Here is a 21,787-nt window from a genome sequence, read left to right as displayed (position 1 = left end):
CAGCACTCATTGACAGAGGAAGCTAAAGACCTCATAAAATTACAACTCCCATGATTCCATAGCATTGAGTCATTACAGTTAAAGTGGGGTCAAACTGCATTAATTCTACAGTGTAGCTGCACCTCAGTTTTATGTCTCAGATGCAGGAAAATACCTTCCTAGGCTTAATTCAAGTTCTTTTGCATGCATCTGAATTCATGCAGCAGTGTCTGGGGTTGGCAGATATAACCCAGTGTAACACAGATGACAATCCTTATACCTTGAACAATTTTTCGTTTTAGATATTAATGTACAACTAATAACTAGAATGAGAGACCAAATTGCCAATATCCGCTGGATAATGGAGAAAGGTAGGGAGCTTCAGAAAAACATCTATTTTTGTTTTATTGACTACTCTAAAGCCTTTGACTGTGTGGATCATAATAAATTGTGACAAGTTCATGGTGGTATGGGGATACCAAGTTACCTTGTCTTTCTCCTGAGGAATCTGTATAACAACTAAGTAGCAACAGTAAGAACAAGGTGAAAGAAGAAAGTGCAAAAGCTGGGTTGCAATTATATATATATATAAACAAGATTATGGCAATCAGTTTGATTGATAACTGGCAAATAGGGGGAGAAAACATGGAGGCCGTGACAGACTTTGTATTTCTAGGCCCGAAGATTACTGCAGACGCATACTGCAGCCAGGAAATCAGAAGACGTTTACTTCTTGGGAGGAGAGCAATGGCCAATCTTGATAAAATAGTGAAGGGTAGAGACATCATACTGGCAATGAAGGCCCACATAGTTAAAGCAATGGTATTCCCCGTAGTAACCTATGAATGTGAGAGCTGGACCATAAGGAAGGCTGAGCAAAGGAAGATGGATGCTTTTGAACTGTGGTGTTGGAGCAAAATCCTGAGAGTGCCTTGGACCGCAAGAAGATCGAACCAGTCCATACTCCATAAAATAAAGCCGAACTGCTCACTGGAGGGAAGGATATTAGAGGCAAAGATGAAGTACTTTGAGCACATAATGAGAAGACAGGAAAGCTTGGAAAAGAGAATGATGCTGGGGGAAATGGAAGGAAAAAGGAAGAGGGGCAAGATGAATGGATAAAGTGACTGGCTTGTCCATGAAGGAGCTGGGGGTGGGGATAGCCGACAGGGAGCTCTGGTGTGGGCTGGTCCATGAGGTCACAAAGAGCTCGTAGTGATTGAATGAATAAACGACAATAACAGTAACTAGAAGTAGATCTGTTTAGTTGTTTTTCCATCTTAAGGGCTTGTCTGGAGAGATATTTGATAGAATGATGCCATATGCATGGACTACGAACAGTCACATTTTTGAGACTAATATGTTTGTTTTGCCACGCAACAACTGTTGGCCATTCCAGACAGGGCCCAAAATACAAGTATGTCAGACTTTTATCTAAGGCTTCCCAACGACACCTCAGATAAAATAGGATTAATTCGGGACAAAGCAGGTAAACCCTGCTCTGTCCCGAATTGAATAGATGCCCCATTAGAGCTGGGCCTTCCTGAAAGGCCCAGGTCTAATGGGGTATGGGCCCTGTGGGGACAGATTCCTGAGACTGCTTCCTCAGGAGGCCGGTGGGGGGGGGGGGGGGGGAGTCACTCTAATATTTGCAATTTCTCTGTGTCTGTCTAAATGTATTGATCATGTGATTGTTTGTCCATGTGTGTTTTCAAATGTGAAAAAGAAATCTGAATATTGCTTTTCACTACACAATGAAAGATTAATAGCAAAATGAAGTTAGTTTAGTCCACTCAGTTAACACCCTATACAAATGGCTTCTTTCGAATTCAATCTGGGGCAGGGGGTTCTATATTGTATACCTGTGTACAATGGTGTTGAAAGAGCTTAAGTAACACTGGATTGTCCAAATACCGGTTTATCTATATGTGTCATGAATTCAAGGCTATCATTCTGTGCTGCAGCCCTGCTGTCAGAACCTGAGCCAGAAATGCAATACTTTTAATAAAGTGAGATAATTGATCAACTGACTTGGCATGGCCCGAGCAAATACCCTCCACTATCATACCCACTATATATTTTGAGTGGACACTGTATGAAGTACATAATTATTTGTTTTTGAAAACTTTAAACTAAGTGCTTTTTATTCAGTGCATTATATTGGGAATGTAGAAGGTGGTAGCCATTTGCCATTCCACAGTGTCCCAAAAATCTGCTTGATATTATCTCCCTTGGTATTTGCAATGTGTTTCCTCTGTTTGTGCAGAGAAGAATCCACCTTGTCAAACAATGAGCTATCACTGTTGGGAGAATCTTTTTGAAAATGGAAAAATCTAAGAATGCATTTGAAGAAAGAAGCTTTAGAAAAGATGAAGCAAGCTTGAGAAGAAGCAAGTTTTAGAAAATATGAGAAGTACTTTTTTGATCACTTGTAGTATACTGCCATGTGCAACGTTCTTTGGGTGGCCCTCAGCCCCATGTTGACAGGAATCTAGGGAAGACAGAAGCTCACTCTCTATTGAATTCTTCACTGCTTAAATATTATCAATTCTGACTGGCAGCTGTCAAAGTTTGGATATGAGGAATCTTTCCTAGATCATCCTGGATATGTTGGGGATTCTTTGCATACAAGAACACATTCTGCCACTGAGCTATAGGTCTTCCTCAGATCCATGGCTTCTTGTCATTAAACTGCAGACCCACTTTCTCAGTCTCATCCAATTGCTCAGGTTCATCCGTTTATTTTGTTTATTTTGTTCCTTTGGATGCACGGAACAGGAAAGCCCCTCCCGGTACAAAAATAAACTCGAGAGGAAAGCAGGCAGGAGTGGGTACCAGCTCCAAGCCTGCTTTTCGGCACCATATAGAAGAGAGAAGAGGGATTGCGCTCAAGGAAACCTACTTTGTGCCACTGCTGAGATCTCTGCAACTGTACAGACCCAGAAAGGCCCTGGCAGGCCCAAAGCGCACAGACTTGCCAGGGCCGCATGTTTTGGATCTACACGCCACACACACACTCTCTTTTCACGCTCGGTTGCAAGCCCATGTGCTTTGGACCTACACACCACACATGCACTCTCTTTCAAAGGAGAGTGTGTGTGTGGTGTGTAGGCCCAAAGCGTGCGGGCCTGCTAAGGCCTGCAGCTGAGCACTGAGTAAGGAGCACTCCTTACTTGGCACTCGGCTGCAGGCTCTGGGAGGCCCACACGCTTTGGGCCTACATGTCACATGCGCACTCTCTTTCCATGCTCAGCTGCAGGACCTGGCAGGCCATGCACTTTGGGCCTAGATGTCACATGCACACTCTCATTCCAAGGATGAGAGTGTGTGTGGTGTGTAGGCCCAAAGCTCGCCTTTCATGGTTGCAGAGCAAGGCCACCAGCAAATGTGATGGAGGGCAAGCCCCGGCAAGCCGCCAACAAACACAGTGTGTTCCAGATCCACCCCAAGGATCCTGCCATGGGTCTGCCCCCAGCTCCAATGAAGAGAAATCAGCAGCAGTGGTGCAAGGTCAATTTCCCAATTGAAGGGGGAAATGGCAGCAGCCCTAAACTGAGAGGAAGGGAAGTGCCAATGGGACAAAAATATTCAATTATTTTCAGTTGTGGGACAAAAAAGCTCATTCGGAAAAGCGCCTGTTTTCGGAAGCAGCGCTTAAAAACGAAAATGGGTCCATATGAATGAAATAAACAAACAGATAGCAATCCTATACAAATTCATGAGACTAGTGGATACATATGGATAAAATCCCCCGGGACCCTTCTGCTGTTAAATTTGCCTCCCACACGAACATAGAAGGATAGTTCTAAAATGGATGCTTCCACTTCAGAAACCATGTGAACCTTCAAATAATCAGATATGTGCTTATCTACATTCATAAACTAAACACTAAAAAAATGGCAACACTGTGCTATCTGGACCTAAGTAACCACCCTCCAATCTCTCCAATTCCACATGGTCCTGATTTGTTGTACAAGAATGCTATCGAGCCAAAATTTAGGGGTTCAAGAACACATTGCAAAACATTTTTCCATTGCAAATGCAGTTTTTAAAAGGTTTAAAAATTGCCTTAAAGTCTAAAAGAAGCATTTTCACTTTGAAAAGGAAGGAACATTGGCTGTTGCAACGTCATTAGGATCAAGGCAAGGATGAATTATTTTGAAGGTGTGGATTTGCCCTTAGTTGTATTCCTCCATCATTTCTTCACTAGGCCTCTTGTGTGTTGCTTTGGCCTAATGAAAACTATAGTTGTACTCTCTGCTCCTAACCTTGATCCTCTGTTCCAGGAGGCTGCAATGTCTACCATGCAATGAATCTGCTGGCCCAATCAGAATGTTCAAACTGTAGCTTGGATAGCTCATTTAAGACTTTGTTGCATGAAGTTGCTATTCCATGGCAGTTATGTAATCACTGATAGAAGCTACATATTGGTATAAGCACTTTCTCTGCTGCACGTTTTTCCGTACATGCAACTGTGCTGATTTGCTGAACCATGATCCCACATTCGAAACTTTCATATAACTTTGAAATCCTGATCTTTTGAAATTCCTCTGCTCCATAGTTTTGGAAAATAAATTATTTTAAAACAATTTCACAATTCCATGTATAGTGAACAAAAAAATTCAAATTCCACTGAAAAATATAAAAGATCTAATTTAGAAGTAACTGGGGGGCGGGGGAGAAGACGAAGAGAAGCCCAGTCCCTGAGGTCACTTTAGTCCTGACATGCTTGCACAGAAGCAAAATGGACCCATTGCAGCAAAGAAGGTGATGAGAACAAGTGTTTAGCAGCTATAAATGGGTTTCCCATATCAATATCAAGGGATGTGTTAATTGTAGAGAGGAAACTTCAATGGCAGTTTGCCTCTTTTGTGTGATAAAGTCCTCAAGGTTCATTGGAGCTACAAGCCTTGAAGTGCCTTCACTCTTCTCTCCTAAACTTTCTTCTTCAGGGAGCCTTATGCAAGAAATGTCCCTGCCCAGCATTATATGGCAATTTTCTGCCTAATGGTATTGTTGGCCCTGTAATTCCTAACTGGAGAACACTGCTAGCCCTGCTTCTTCCAGGCATAACTACAATCAGTCTGGTCCTGCATATCATTTACAATGGCTCTTCATGAAAACAATACATTAGTGCCAAACAGTTCACAACTTGCCGTCCTGAAAGTCTCCAGCTATATTTGAAATCTGACAATTCACTTCAGCCAGAAGAACTTCCAAATATATTTTCCCTTATGATTTCAAATGCAGCTTGACATTTTACATTTCTCTCTGTGTGTATGTATTTGTGTGTGTGTGTATGTATATATAGGCAGGGAGGAGAGCATGTTAACAGGCTGATGGCATTTTAATTATTTTATTGAATTGGCATTGGTTCAGATTGCTTGGTAAAATGTTCAAATGCATGTCAGACTTAGATTTTACTCTGCAAACTGGGCCCCAGAGGCTTATTAATTAGAATCATGACAAACTATAAAGCAGGGGGTACTTATTGATTCCGCTCAGGAGAAGACCAGGACAATCAAAAGCAAACATCCATCTCCCTTTTCATCTGGGGTTCAGAAGGTTAAATACTATTTGTTTCAGATCCCTGGCATTAGCTCTGTCTTGGAAACATAAAAAGGAACACAATTAACATTCAAGCGACATTCAGTTTTAGTATGTACTAAATTATTCGAAAGAAGTCTTTGTTTGTAACTTAATTATAGTCTAGATAGTAAACTATTATGAAAAAGGTTGGGTTTGGTTATATTTACATTGTATTACAGGGTTGGGAAATATGTAATCTCCTAATTGACCCCCCCCCCCCATCCCTGCCAGCTCTATCTCCCATTTAAGCTATGGAGAACCATTCCATAGATAATGCAATTCTTCTTTAAATTAAGACCCCTGTGTGTCTTGTTTAGCTAAAAATAAGTAGGTGCATCTATCTTCTTTTGATTTTGGGAGGAGCACATGATGTGTCCCATGCTAAAGCAGGGGTGTGTGTAAGTCTTCAGAATCCAAGGAATCTCACACAAAGGAGTTGGATTGCTAAATTTTTCTCACTCTAGACCAGTGGTTCTCAACCTGTGGATCCTCAGGTGTTTTGGCCTACAACTCCCAGAAATCCAAGCCAGTTTACCAGCTGTTAAGTTTTCTGGGAGTTGAAGGCCAAAACATCTGGGGACCCACAGGTTGAGAACCACTACTCTAGACAATCCCTCCCAAAATCTGAGGAGGTAGTGGCTGAAGCAGAAGAAGTGATCCTTCATCAACAGAATTTGACAAGACACTGAAAAGACACATACAACCTCTGAAGCCTGAGAAGAGATGAGGAAAAACTGCATATAAACGGTTGGTTAAACAGAAAAAACTGTCTAATCAACTATCAAGTATCCAGAGACAGCCACCTATAATCTCCCAGTGACTACAGGGAATCTTTATTGTTCTCAACTTTTTACCTTTCTACTGACAATATTTTTCATATTCCTGCATTTCTTGCCATTCTTGACCCCTGGGAAGAGTCTACACTAGCTGCTAAATCTGGGGCCAGTCCAGAGCATAAACCCTTTGGACTGGCTTTGAAGGTAAACATTCAGCCAAATCATCCATGCAAGCTCCTGGCCATACTAAATCAAGGACCCCATTCTGACATCAGTAAGGTGTCCACACAAAAGGAAGAAGGATCCATCCCTTTCCCTGCGCTGCTGACTGCAAGTAAGGGTGATGGCACTGGTTTCCCATCTAGCCCTAGGTATTTTTCAAGTGTAGGCGAACAGAATTTTGCCCCCCCCCCCCAAACACCAATCACTGAAAAATAAAAGCATTGGATACGCGAAAATGTTTGATAGTAAGGAGGGATTAAGGAAAAGCCTATTAAACATCAAATTACATTAAGATTTTACAAATTAAGCACTAAAACATCATGTTTTACAACAAATCAACAGAAAAAGCAGTTCAATACCTTGTGGAGGCAGGCCGCAGGAGACAGGAGTTGCCTCGATGGCGCCCCCAACAAGATGGCGCCACAGGCAACTGCCTAGTTGGCCTGGTGGTTGAACCGCCTCTGCATCTAGTCAGCAGATTTGTCCATTGTCTAGACTTTCCAAAAGCCACAGCATACTCTGGAGTTTCCAGGAAACTCCAGAGTATCACCAAATTTTGTGCAAAGCAGGATAAAGCCAGTTTAACCCTATAACCCCTACAAAACCTTTGATACTCATCAGAAGCCAGTGAATTGTGTGAGAACAGCCAAAGATGAGTCCGGGGTTTTTGGGGTTTTTTTGCCTGTGTAGAGTCATCCCTGAACTGGTTAAATCCAACCATTTTCTGTGTCGTATTATTCTCTCTCCCTCCCTCCTTCCCTCGCTCCCTCTTTCTCTCAGCTTTGGATATCTGGACTATTGACTTGTGCAATAACTTCTAGACTGGCTGAGACCTTGTTCCTGTGCTTTCCTTTGTCTTCTTGGAATACCTGTGTGGGACCGAAATTGGACTGATGTGCCTGTAGCTGCTTCCCTTGAATGGAACTCCCTCTGGATATTTGCTGTCCATAGGGAAATGTCATTGAGTGTGTAAAACAAGTCTCTGGATTCTCTAAAGTGGCCCATCTCTGGATTTATGGATTAACCCTGTATTTTTTGTTCTTAAAAAATCAAAGACATTGAAAAAATCCTTGTTTTAAAATCGTATCCTAGTTCATTATTTGAGCATCTATTAATTTTACTTAACTTTTTTTTTTAAACCCTCTTATCATTGTTCCCAGAATATGTGTGAGACTGCCATGTGGACAAGTAATGTTTGCATGTACTAAAAGAAAATTAAATTTTAGTCCAGTAATAAGCTGCAGGAAGTTGCATTTTTCAACGTAACATTAAGAAACATTTCATACATTGACTGGTGCCAAAACATTCATTTCTAAGATCTGGAAATATTCACACCCTCCCACGCATGAAAAAAAGTTTTTCATTGCAGAGTTTCTAATTCTGTTATATGTATAAAACTGTGTGAATGTCTGTAATTTTTCACCCTCTAGATCATTGATTCAAACATGCCTGTGTAAGTCCTAAAATATTTATTTTAAATAATTTCTCACTTTTTATTTAACTGATTGAGATGACAGCACAGAACCATGTGGATGAGATTGGAAAAGTTACTTTTTTGAACATTCGTTCTCAGAATTCCCAAGCAAGCATAACTGACGGCTATGCTGTTGGAAGACTGTATGGATGTAGTTCAAATAGACAATTTTCCCCAAGCTCTATCTAGTCCTTCAGGTAGAACTATATCCCTGACACGTAGAGTCTTTGGACCAAAACCATCTCTCTCAAATTACCACAAAAAGAGCAGCAGATGTAGGAAAATATCAGAACCAGCATAATTTTTTAGCCCACATATCTCTTTCCATATATTCTGACTCAGGTTCTCCACAAAAATAAATAAATAAATAAATAATACTTATTTATTTATTTACATTATTTATATTCCACCCTTCTCACCCGGAGGGGACTAAGGGTGGATCACAGAACATATACATGGCAAACATTCAATGCCGATAGACATACAGAACAGATAACAGAGGTATTATGTCGGCATTTTTCCAACTTTGGTATCCTGGAGGTTGTGCTTGATTCTAGCCACAGGAGGTGCTGACGCTTCATCCACTATTATGACGAGCTCTTGATCACAAACTTTCCTCCTGTTCTCTGATCGCCAACATTTCTGGTATTTCCTATTATGGTGCTGTAAAATACCTCCCCAATTAAGTGGTGCCTAATTTTTCTACTCTACTCACAGCTGTTTTCAAACCGCTTAAGTAGACAGTGAGCTGGGCTAAAGGTCAAGTTCTCACCTCGATCCGGGCTTCACACTGCCAACCTTTCAGTTGGTAGAAATGTATTGATGCTGGTGACAGGCAAAATTGACCATCCTATGACACTTGGATCTCTCTTCAGGCAAGGAGCCCACCGGATCCCATCACATGATGCTGATCTACTTCTGGTGGGGTTCTGTGCCTGTGGAGAGAGCCAAGCATCACAGAAGGCAACACTGGAGGTTCCCCGTGTTGCATAGAAAAAATGGGGAAGTTGAGCAGTGACACCCCCCCCCCCCGTGGGAAAAGGTAAGAGGGCAGTGTGGGCCCACACCCCCTACCGTGCCTCACCTGATTCGCCATGAACCATGGTGAATCTCCCCATTATCACCTGGATCAAGGATCTCAATGTGATTTGGTCCCATTTCTTCTATCCATTGTGCATTGCCTCATGGTCCCTTTCAGGCTCAGAGAGGAATATGAATTAATGAATTAGCAAATAAATGAATATTGGCTGGGAATTATATGAACTACTCCAGGATATCTGGAGGGCACACCTGGAGGTTGAAGAAGTGACATGATAGCCAGATATAAATATTTAAAAGGATGTCATATTAAGGAGGGGGAGGCTACATGGCCAACTATTGGGGGTGCTTTGCGTGTGTATTCTGCACAGCAGAAGTTGGACTGAATGGTGGTCTCTTCCAACTATGTATATGGTTTTATGGGCATATGTGTATTTTCTTCTTTCAGAGAGACTGCGTTTTCTTACTTTGATAAAGAGAAAGAAAAGAAAAAAAAGAAATGTGAAAAAAATGACAAACAGATGAACTGCGAAAGTTACCGGATGACAAATTGAAAGTTAAGGCTGAAGTGGGAATATGGAAAGATATTACTAACTGAAATGGCACAAGCTTTTCATGGATGAAACAATGCCAAAACGAGTGGGTGACAACGGAGGTTCAAATGCCTGCAGAAATTATTACTGTTAATATTACTTTGTGTTAATTACTAACATTTTTTATCTTGTATTCCACATTTACTCATGAACCAGTAAATATTCTAAATACATTTGGCAGGTGGAATATGGGTTTGCTTCAGCATGTAGTGAATGTTCAAGTGAATCATAGACATTTGAAAACAATTATCTCCAGCGCTAAGAAAAATTCCTGTTATCGTAAGTTCAGTATCATGTGGCCACCTTAAAGACATGATTCCTCTGAGTAGGTAAAACTTTCTAGCCTTTATTTTCGATATGTAGAAGTAAGGATTATTCATTTCCACCCAATTACAAGCATTCAAAATCAGAACTAGCCTGATATAAATATGTTGCTAGAATGGGCTACTAAAATGAGGTTCGGGTCTCTTCCCTCTCAAAACCTTTCCCCATCAAAACAAAAGAAATATGACCTCCAAGAGTCCCAAGACTCTTAACAGATAATGGAGGGAAGCCTTTCCAACCTTAAAACAGGCAAAGCTAAAATTGGACTTCTGACAACTATTTTTGTTTAGGTTCCCTAAGTCTGGTGCAGTCATTGGTTGTCCTCTGAGCCATCTGACTTTGCTCACTCCTGGGATAAAAGTCTGGGCAAACATAAGTGGCTCTGTGTGCCAAGGAGAACCTCCATTGAGGTCAAGGACTCTCCCTTGCCAAGTAAATCAGACATTTAGCAACAGGACCATGCATCTGTTGTGGGAGAACCACTGGAATTGCTTGAACCACTCACCAGCTCTCTTTTATGTGAAACCTCCAGTGCAATTCTGTTGAAAGCTCCCAGACCCAGTATAATCAAAATATAGGGTTTGCTATTAGACATGAATATGTGGGTTGTACCGTACTAACAGAGACAAAGTCTTCCCCAGCATCTGTGCACAGCAGGTGAACCCGTGGGGGTATAGCCAATGCCATGTGGCACATGCAATTCTATCATCCAAGAGATGGGAAAGAGTGAGAGGCTCAGAAGTATCAGCTAAAATAATGGTTGGCTTCCCTGAGAGCAGAGTGTTGAGGATATAAAGAAGAGGCGATATTCTAGGGCCAGACCTGATGAGAAGAAATGTTACATGCAATGGTACACAGCTCCAGATCATGCTGGAAAATGGAAAATGTTTTCCCAACCACCAAACACACATAAACCTAAAATAGAAGGCAGGTAGCAGAGAGGATCAAGCAACCATCAGTAGTACGTAGTGAGAGCCTTAGAAGGGACCACCTTCTTCATAGCCCAACATTATAGCCTCCTGGCTTTTCAAGGATTCACACCTTATTAGTACTACAGTTATGGAATGTCTATTTGCTTTCAGATCTGAGATGAAGCAATAAATCTAATAAATCTAAAAAATCTTATTTTTAATATGGTAACTTTGGTGTCATAATGGTAAGACCAACAATGACTATTCTTATCCTTCCCCAGCCCAGAAATAAAAGAAGTCATATTCCAACATGTACTACATCTCAACCTATGCTCAGGCATGGCTGAGACTATGCTACAAAAGCAAACAACAATGCTATGTAACAGATTATAATGCTCATACATGCCTCTCAGAGTAGTTTACCTTTTTGAGCGTATGAACTAGTTTTTAGATTCTTGAGAGAATTTATCCAGGTAATCTACTGTTGACTTTTGGAAGAACATACAATTTACAAGATATAATGTGATTTGCAAACAGATGCTGTACAATTCCTAACTGGAGTATTTAGAAGAGAACATGCTTTAGGGAGATACGGCTGACTGCCAAGGACTATTTATAAATAAGTAGACGGCTTGCTAGAATGTCTGGAACATCTGGGTGCAATGTAAGTATAAATCTACAACTGAGACTATCTTTAATAGCAACAAGTTGATAATGGTAACAAGATAACTTTTTCTATAATCAAGAGTTCAGAAAAGAAAAATCTTTTTGGGACTATAGCTCCCTGAATCTCATATTTCTGGAAATTATAATGCAAAAGAAATATATTTTTCAAGATAATAAGCAATGCTTTCAGGAGAGTCAACATGGTCATGGTTTGAATGTTGGACTATGATTCCAGAGTACTTAATTCAGATCTCCACTTGGGCTTGGAAACTCAATGAGTAACTTTGAACAAGCCACATTCTCTCATCCTCAACAGAAGGCAAAGGCAATCTTCCTCTGAGCAGATCTTGCCAAGAAAACCCCATGATAGGGTCACCATAAATTGAAAATGAAATGAAGGCACACAACAACAAAATGTTTCCAGACCGGTAATAAAAGCACAGTTTACTGCTGACAGATAAAGAAGATAAAATGATTCACCAATCTTCATGTCAGTTATCAGTAATTGCCAGGAAATGGCCACAACTATAAATGAAAAGGTTGTATCATGGCTACTTGGTTGTTTGTTTAAAAGTAACCTTTGCCAAGAATTCACAGTATGCTGGATAAAGCCAAACACCTAACAGGCCCTCCATCCTGTAATCCACAGTAGACAATTAGAAGGAAAACCTGGAAGCAAGACATGAGCATAATATCAACTGGTGGCTGTGATGTCAGTGGGATGGTGAATTCATTCTAACTTTTAGGACATCATCACATGGCTGGTGGTGGCATTCATCTTCAGGGAAAGGCATGGGGCCCTCGTCTGCTGACCAACAGGGCAATAACATGGAGGGAAGCGAGGAGTGTGAGGAGTGCATGTAGTGCACGAGACTTCTCCCCTTGGATCTATCAACACAGGAGGCATCCCATGTTGCCAGATCCATGCCAGTTCTATGGGGGAAGCTGCGTGAATGTCCTGCCAGCTGGCGAGGCAAGGGCCTCATGCCTCGCTCTGAAGAGGAGCGCTACCACCAGCTGCCGGCAGCCATATGATGAGGTCCTTAGCCTAAGGTTCAGGTAGCAGAGTCATTTAACAGTCAAAATTGAGCCTACCAAAGAATTTTTAAAAATCAACGTGTGCTTTAACTACTGTAGCAAAGCCTTTGATTGTATAGATCATGAAAAATGGATTGCTGTTAAAGATATTGGTGTGCCATGACATTTTATTGTCCTGATATGTAACCTTTACTCAAGACAAGAGGTTACTATTAGAACAGAATTCAGGAAAATGAAATAGTTGCCAATTGCCAAGGGGGTTTGGGCAAGACAGCATATTTTGACTCTGTTTAACTTATACGTTGAACATATCATGCATAAAGCAGGATTAGATTTGGAGGAAGGAGGTATGAAAATTGGAGGAAGTAATATCAACACAAGATACACAGCTTACACCGTATTAGTAGTAGAAAATAGCAAAGACTTGATACAAATACTGAAGAAAGTACAAAAGCTTTCACAGCTAAACAGCTAGACAACAAAAATAATGACCACAGATGATTTACATGACTTTAAAATATATGATGAAGATATTGAATACCGGTAGTTCAAGGTTTAGTTCTACATTTTGGATTGTCTCTTCATAGTATTTTCATGGGAAAAGGCATTCAATAGACTTTCATCCATTGACGAAGTACTGCTCCCATGACACCTTGCCATTGACCAGGCTAAATGCATCTGATGTGAACTACAGTAGCAAAGATTCACCAGACCAGCTTTTAACCTACATATGTGTGAGTTCCAGCCTTTTTTAAACCAAGATTTGCATTGTTGACTCTGTAAGTTTTGAAAAGTCAAATCCACTCCATGAGTTCTTCTAGGCACTAGAGACTAGGAAGTATGACTTTTGCTAATATTTAATAGTGATATTTTTGTTTATACAAATTCATCAAAGAACTCCTGTGTAACCATTGACAACCAGGGTTTCATACATCCTGTCAAGCTTGAATGTGTAGGCTCAGGAAGAAAAATTGTCCAGGCAGGAATATCTCTGGCTCGTCTAATTAGTCCAGCGGTATAAATAGCAAATTGCTTCCTGTCTTCCTGACTTGTGTACAACATAAGCAAGGTTTAAAGCAGGTGAGCTCTTTGTGTGGATATGACTAATACTAATTACTCTGTTATTTACAGCACTGTCATGTCCCATGTATTTGACCCTATGCATTATGTTCCTGGATGCACAAATATGCTTCAGGAGCTATCAGTTGCAAGTGAACACACTAAATACAGGCAAACAGAAGATTGGGGCCCAGTCATAAAAATGGAGTGGGAGAGTGAGATCAGCAGTCAAAAAGCATATTTTAAGAACCCAACATGGCTCTTGAAACCTATTTGACATGACCTGGGAGCCTTGATGCACAAAAAACCATAAATATTTTAATGACTATTAAGTAAATAGGCCCGATCACATTAAGGACCTTTTCACACGGGTCATTTTTGCCCCATTTTGCCACTTTTATGTGCTGCAAGGATGGGGCCTACTATGCACCATTACGTAATGCACAGCAGGCTGTGCCCGCATTCCTCACAAAGTGAAAAGGAAGTGCCAAAAGGTGCTTTCTCCTCCACTACAGAGAGGAAAGTGTAGTTTTGATAGCTCCAATGGAGCTACCTGCACTTTCCTCCCTTTTTTGCCATGTAATGACAGAAAAGGCAGTGGGGCAATGCACGTTGTGGCGTGTTACTGCCCGTTCTGCCATCTGATTGGAGGGGGAAAGGGTGCCAACATACTCTCTCCCATCCCCACTGTGTAATGAGGGGAGAAGGGAGGGCACGCAGGGTACCACGAGCCACCATGAGCACCTTCCCTTTCGCTAGCCATTTTAGGCCATGTGAAGAAGTCCAAAACAACTGGTTTATACACTTCTTTCAACATCTGTTCTTTTCACATGCCCAAAGCAATGCTTTCTTCTGTATTTTCCAAGCTGTCCTTCTCCATTACTACAATAATAGTAAATTCATAATAACAGTAATTGAGTAAAAGGTAAAGGTTTCCCATGACATTAAGTCCAGTCATGTCTGACTCTGGGAGTTGGTGTTCATCTCCATTTCTAAGCTGAAGAGCCGGCGTTGTTCATAGACACCTCCAAGGTCATGTGGCCGGCATGACTGTATGGAGTGCCGTTACCTTCCCGCCGGAGCGGTACCTATTGATCTACTCACATTGGCATGTTTTCAAACTGCTAGGTTGGCAGGAGCTGGAGCTAACAGCGGTTGCTCACGCCGCTCCCAGGGTTTGAACCTGGGACCTTTTGGTCTCTAGCTCAGTGCTTTAACGCACTTCGCCACCGGGGCTCCTAACAGTAATTGAACCATGACCCAAATTGTTCCAGATCCATTCTTTGATAACTCTTTTTATAACTAATTTCTTCCTGATCTTCAAAGCACCATATCTTTCCATGCTTAAGTCAATTCCATAGTCTTATAATTGCTTTGCTCTGGAACTTCATCATTTGCCCTTCCATTCTGTTCTTTACATGCACAACTCTCATTGCTGTTTGAATGCTGATGGAGATGGCGTCTGTGGTATAGTAACTGCCCCTCTCTGAAATGATGATACTTTCTGGCAGCCCTTCCCAACCTGCAGATTTAAGATGGAGCAGAGTTTATTCCTAATTTGTACAGTATCTCAGGAACAGCTGCTGCCCTGGAAAAAGCCAATCCATCACTGAAGACTCCCAAGTGAATCAACTGCCTTGGAAAGAGACAAAATCCATCACTTGGTACTCCAAATGTTTTGAGTGATGAAATGACTATTCTCAGCAAGACAGGAGGAATGCCTTGTATAGTCTTCTTCCATTAGACTATACAGATGAATGCCTTTGCTAGTTAGTTGACTGGCCATGGGTCCAGCTTGACAGAGAGTAGTCCATCCTGTGAAGGTGAACACTAGTCAAAATGGGATGCACAAATCAGTCTGTATTCTAGCTGTGTCGGTTTTGCATACATTGCCTGCTGAGCTTTTTGCTTCATGGTGTTACTCTTTGCAATGCTAGAGGGCTGAATTTGGGGTCTGAAGTGGAAAACTGTCAAAATAAACCAGACTAGAACTAAGAGAGCCAGTGTGTTGTAGTGGCATTAGTGACTAGAGTGAACAGTCATATTCAGCCATGAAAACCCACTGGACGACCTTGGGCAAATCACTCTCTCTTGGCCTTAGAAGAAAACAATAGCAATTTTTTTCTGAAGAAATTTTGTTAAGAAAACCATATAATAGGATTGCCAAAATTTGGAGTTGACTTATTGGCACATAACAAATCTAGAACTGAGAGGATATGAGTGCAAAAATAAGGTCATGGTTGTATATGTGCAGAACTACAGAGAGCCTTCAAGTACACTGGAGAAGACAGACTGTTCATTCATTCAGAGGGAACACTGATGGTTTAAATTGTAGAAGTAGAGAGTAACACAAAAATGGGAGGAAAAACATAGAGTGTTACCAACCTAAGGTAAAAATATGTTGAAACTGATGACAGGTTATTCAGTTTCTTTGAATGTTTGGGTTTTTTTAGACCCAAAAAATGTAGATAGTTTAATCAGTGGAGGCTGATCGTGAAATACAACAGATTGTTCCAAGCAGCATGTAGCAGGAGGTGCTGAGCAAATGAAATAAACAATGTGTTACTAAAAGAAGGTCTCTTTTACATAAGCCATATGCATGGCACATTTGTCCATGGTGTTAACATTTAAAAGCCTCCACTTAGGTGACAGCGTTCAAACACAGAAATGCAGAATAGAAGAAAAGCCTTTTCAGATGAGATCCAAAGGGGTCTTTAATATAGGAATGTCCTCCCAACCCAGCATCCACTGGATGGACTGAACTATAATACCCATTATCTTCCAAGGCTAGAAAGAATGGTAATTTTTTAAAAACCTAAAGTACCACAACCTGCTTCTAACAATGAGTTGTCCAAGCACCTTTAATGATAAAGTGTGTGGTTGGGAATGAGTACCAACATGTTCTATTATAAAAACATAATTTCCTCCTCTCTCCCTTAATCAGCAATATTTCTTTTCATCAATCCTACCATAAGAAAAAGTGCTTCAGGAACTGATTTGGATTACAACGAAAGCAGTAGTGTAGTGGCACTGGGGCTTACAGAGTTGAAATACCAGGACTTTCTGATAGAGAGAATTATTATGTCCTCTTTCCTCCATGTGACTTCTTTGTTCCCTTTCAGCTTAGCCTCAGTAACAAGGGGAGCATTTGGCCAAGATCTTGCTGGCAAAGGATACATCCCCCTGCCAGTCCCTCTGCCTGGAATATATCTCCATCTCCCCAACCTCTATGTATTGGTTTGTTAGTACAATGATCACCTATTCCATATGATTACCTTATATTTCACTCTAGGCCTTCGACTCCACCATAGAAACATAATCTGTGTTAGGTCCTGGACTATAAGAACTTGCTCTGATACAGAAAGAGTTATCTTTTTTATTAAGGGCATAATTGATGAATTATGGGGTTGCATCCAGACTCATCTCTCTGCTTTCCTTTTCACTAGTATGTCAGGGGAGGGGGAGAGATGTCAGCATTGCCTCCCTGCATAAGAATTCTACTCTTGGCATTTGCAGAAGGTGAGACATTGAAATTTGTTTTATATATTCAGTGTTCCCTTAGTACCTTTTGGAAGCATTTACTTTTTCCTAAATGGCCATTTGAAGTTTTACATTATTGCAATGCTAAGAATTTGAGGAAACTCTGTAGGAAGATGTGATGCCTCATGGGCCTTGTAGTCCTGTTCCTGGTACTATTGTGGCAGATGAAGATGAAAACATGGGGTTTTCGCCGGTTCAACAAGAGCTGGAGTCTCTTCACCTGCCGGATGTTGACATTTGCCCTCAAGAATTCAGTAAACCAGGCCTTGGGCAGTACTCCCCTCCGTTTCCCAGGAAGGAATCTTATTCTAAAGACAGGGGAGTCAGAGAAGCTAATCGGAGAAGTCTAAGAATCGCTGCCAAACAAATGGCTGATTAGGTCTGCTTCCCTTGGGAAATTCTAAGGAGTCTTGCATCTGGACAGAGTTGGGTTTCGCTTCTCGTTCTCTAGGGAAAGAGATTGTTGGCGGGAAAACGAGACCCAATATAGGGGTTTGGCACGAGAGATTCCTTGCGGAGTCAATTGATCAGCTTCAGGAGAGAGATCGTGTGTGGACTTCGTAATCCCAGTTCCTTGCTTCCCGGATCGAGTTTCAAGCCTTGCCCAGCCTTGCTGTTTAACCACGGACCCTGCTCCATGCTTCACGTTTTGCCTTGTCTCCAGTCACGGACCTAGCCAAGAATCAAGTTTATTTCCAGCCTTGTTGTCAAGTTTCAATGGACTTCTAAGACTCTGACATTTCCCCACACTATTGCTTGGCAAGAGTGTGTGTTTCGGTCAAGTGGATTAAAACTTTGAACTCTAATATCATTTATTGGACAATACATTTTTGGACTATATTTGACCTCTCTTGAAAGGTCTGTTTCTGAACTATATTCTTCACTTGTTTTTGTTGATTTTATATATTACTTTAATAAAGTTATTAGATAGAGACTGGCCTCTGTGTAAGGTTATTGGTGCCCAGCTGCCAGGGTTCTGACAGAAGACAGAGAATTTTTATTTGGGAGAGGCAATTCCTTCACCACCACTTCCATACCCACATCACTGTGTTTTCTCTCAGAACAGAGACTTGGCTGTTGGGCTCAAATGTCTGTTCTTGTCTTGTGTGTGCATATATTTCTGCCTAAAATGGGAAGAAATCTAGGCTAGACCCTATAAAGGAGCTATCCATGGTGTTCCTCAAGTAGGTTCAGTACTTTGGATAGTTCTTTTTAAAATCACGTTAAGAGCTAGAGTGGATTCATTGTACCAGTGACACACATGCCTTCTCCTAGAACACATGTGTTGTGCTACCTGGAGGTTTCAGGAACAATGCAGAAGACAAAACAGAAACAGTAGCACTTGTATCTTTCCCCCCAGGACATTGCAAAAGATGTCCACCTGCTTATTTTTTATTTCGTGTCAAAAGCATTGCACAATAAATACATTTTAAAATGACGAAATAAAGGAAATCACAAGCAACTTAAATAGTTTTAGACCAAAAGCGGGCAACAGCAACCGCATTGTCTGTAGCTTTAAACAACTCCTCCTCCGTACATGAGGCAGGACATTGTGGGCAAGCATGCATATGTGGAGTTGTTTGTTCTGCTCCACAGTCACACAAGGTGGAGGATTCCTCCAGGTAGTGCTACTTTGCCAAGTTGTCTTTAGATCTGCCCACTCCACTTCTGAGTCTGTTCAGGGACTTCCAAGTTTCCCATTCTTGGTTTGCCCCTGGAGGAAGACCCTCATGGGGGGCCATCCAGTTAGAATTGCCAAGTTTAGCTGCCCAGAGGGACACCCTTGCTGTTGCTGGAGGAACATCAAGAGGAGTGGTGGTTCTCATGAAGCCCTTCCTTGATTTGAGTCTGGTGGGAGGAGGCTGATAGTCATGCAGTAGGTGGCTTTCACAATGTTCGACCTTATTTCTCTCACAGTTAGCAGCAACTTCCCGTCGCACATCAGGAGGGGCAATGCCAGCTAACTTGTAGAGTTTATCGACAGGTGTAGGTTTAAGGCATCCTTTGATTATTCTGCATGTTTCGTTTAGTGCTATGTCCACCTGCTTCGCATGGGCAGACTTTTGCCAGACAGGACAGGCGTACTCAGCAGTTGAGTAAGACAAGGCCAGGGCTGATGTTCTTATTACTTGTGGGTCTGCACCCCATGCACTGCCAGTCAGTTTCTGCAGGATGTTGTTGCGTGCAGCTACTTTGTGCTTGGTGTTCATGCAGTGTTTCCTATATGTTAGTGTTCGATCTAGGGTGACACCAAGGTATTTAGGATGGAAACAGTGTTTGAGCTCTTGGCCTTCCCAAGTAACTTTCAGTTTCCTGTTGGCTTCGCGGTTACGTAGGTGGAAAGCACACACTTGTGTCTTGGAAGGGTTAGGCTTCAGGTGGTTCTCTTTGTAGTAGCTGGAGAGATCTTTCAAGGCATTAGTGAGTTGGTTTTCAACTGTTTCAAAATCTTTTGCATGTGTTGTTAGGCCAAGGTCATCAGCATATATAAAGCTCTTTGTGAGTGGTGGTAGTGTCTGATCGTTCGTGAAGATGTTAAACAAGGTCGGTGCAAGAACGCTGCCTTGGGGTAAACCATTCTTTTGCCTCCTCCACCTGCTTTTCTGGTCCACCTACTGAGACCTGAGAAAAGGAAGCAATGTGAATGCAGTGGTAAGAAAGAGCTCTCACCTCTTACCAACAGAAGAAGAATGTGAAATCAGTCACCACCATGGAAATAGAGAAGCAGTGAACCAGAGATCAAAGTCCTGCTGAAGTGGGGACAAATGTGTCACTCTCAATAGCCTGCCTCCTAAAGTGGTCTCCTCACTGAACTTCATGGCAGGGCAGGCGCTGGGCTGGGCATATTATATTTACCAATATTGAAACCCACCTATTCATTCCATCTTAACTCAAGAATTTTGTCTGTGGGCCTGTCTGTAATTCTTCAGTACTACACAATATGCAATTGAGATTCTTTTCTCATCATTTTAAAAAGCCTCCAAGCATCCAGATGTGAATGATGTCTTCTTACCCTTTCTTTTTCACAAATATGCTTATTCTTTTTCCAAATGTTCTCACTTACAAAATTAAATATGACTGTTTTTAGACTTGGGCAACTATCCATATATGTATGTGTGTTGCTTTGTTAGTACAGTGATAATCTATTCTAAATGATTCACTAGGCTTATATCTCAAACTGGGTCTTCAACTCCACCATCTATGTTGGATGCTGTAGTATATGAACTGCTGGCTCTGATGTATCAAGATTTATCTGATATTCTTATTTATATAAAGATATGATTTGCTTACCCAACCTCGATTCCTTGCACAATGGAACCATGAGTGCTACAAAGTATTCATTTGATCTTGCTGGATATGTAAACCTATCCCCCAAATATTGTAAACTGAACCCCAGTGTGTTATTTTATGTTTCCAAAGGCACACTTAGAATATATATTAGAAGAATAAATGAATTATTTCCCATGTTAACTTAATTATTCATTGTAACTTCAAATTGGTTTGCTACTTTGATGTCTTGATTTTGCCTTGGCAAGTTGTCCAAGAACATTGTGGTACATTGTACCCTGTTGTAATGTTGCAGAAAATTAAAAAGGTGGATAGAAAACTGTAGGCAAATGTTGAAATTAAACTTCTGTTGTCCTCGAAAGATAGAATATATGCCTACAGATTTTGCTTTCTTTGATATGATTCACCTCAAAACAAATGATTTAGCTCTGCATTGACATTTATCATTTAGTAGCAAAGCATGCCCATATATGTGTAGAATCACTCCTCAAATCCTGCTCAAGAAAATTGTTACTGGAGGCCATTTTATCTTAATACATTGACTAACACTATTGCTTAGATAAACCTTTTCCACAAAGCTCATGAACCCTATTCAACATGGACAAACAGAAAGATGAGGAGAGTCCACAAAAAAGAAATCAAGAAAAATCATACTATAAGATTCTTGCTCTGTAATAACTAGAAAACTGAAAGATTTGGTTTTGTGAAGATGTGTTAGTACAGTTAACCATACAGACAATAAACTAAACTAAATACTGTATCAAGATCCACCAAATCAAGGAAGTAGAGTCTGCAAGTGATCATCAAATCTTTTCTTTTGCAAGAGACTTGCTGCTGCAGATCTGGTCTATACATGTTCTGATATAAATCAGTGCATACATATCAGTGCATAAATGTATATATATAAAATAAGAAATGAGCCTTTGAGGGAGATTTGCTGCTGGTGGTTCTCTTTGGGGGTCGCAGAGACCTCACGAAAAAGAAAAAATAAATTGGTGAGCTATAAATCTCTGGGGTGGGGATGCGTTGTTCAACAACATCCATCTCAAGCTCGGTTGGTGGGAACAAGAAAGAGGGTCTTCCTTAAGATAACAATGAGGTGATGTGTTGAGTTAATACAGCCAAATGTGTCACGTTATTATCTTACCTGCTGTTTTCTACTTCAGTTTAGGGTTTAAATACCCTAAAGACACTAGGACCTGTCTGATTTTGGAAGCTAAACAGGATCAGCCCTGGTTTGTATTTGGATGGGAGACCACTAATGAATATCACATGCTACATTTCAGAAAA

General features: G+C 41.1%; 1 long non-coding RNA gene across 3 annotated transcripts in view; it reads left to right on the top strand.

Moving 5' to 3' along the window:
• Positions 1-17,312, top strand: part of LOC103279107 (uncharacterized) — a 46,021-nt gene extending 28,709 nt beyond the window's left edge. The window contains exons 5-7 of one of the 3 annotated variants that reach the window (XR_010007105.1): positions 9,527-11,570; positions 13,198-13,344; positions 15,181-17,312. This is a non-coding gene — a long non-coding RNA (uncharacterized LOC103279107). Of the gene's footprint in view, positions 1-281; positions 1,570-9,526; positions 11,571-13,197 lie in introns of those variants that run through there. The other 2 variants (XR_010007103.1, XR_001730405.2) reach the window with 2 other exon arrangements.
• Positions 17,313-21,787: the final 4,475 nt, after the last annotated feature.

This window comes from Anolis carolinensis, chromosome 6, assembly GCF_035594765.1.
Source record: "Anolis carolinensis isolate JA03-04 chromosome 6, rAnoCar3.1.pri, whole genome shotgun sequence".
Lineage (NCBI taxonomy): Eukaryota > Metazoa > Chordata > Lepidosauria > Squamata > Dactyloidae > Anolis > Anolis carolinensis.
This window is presented reverse-complemented; position numbering and strand designations above follow the sequence as displayed.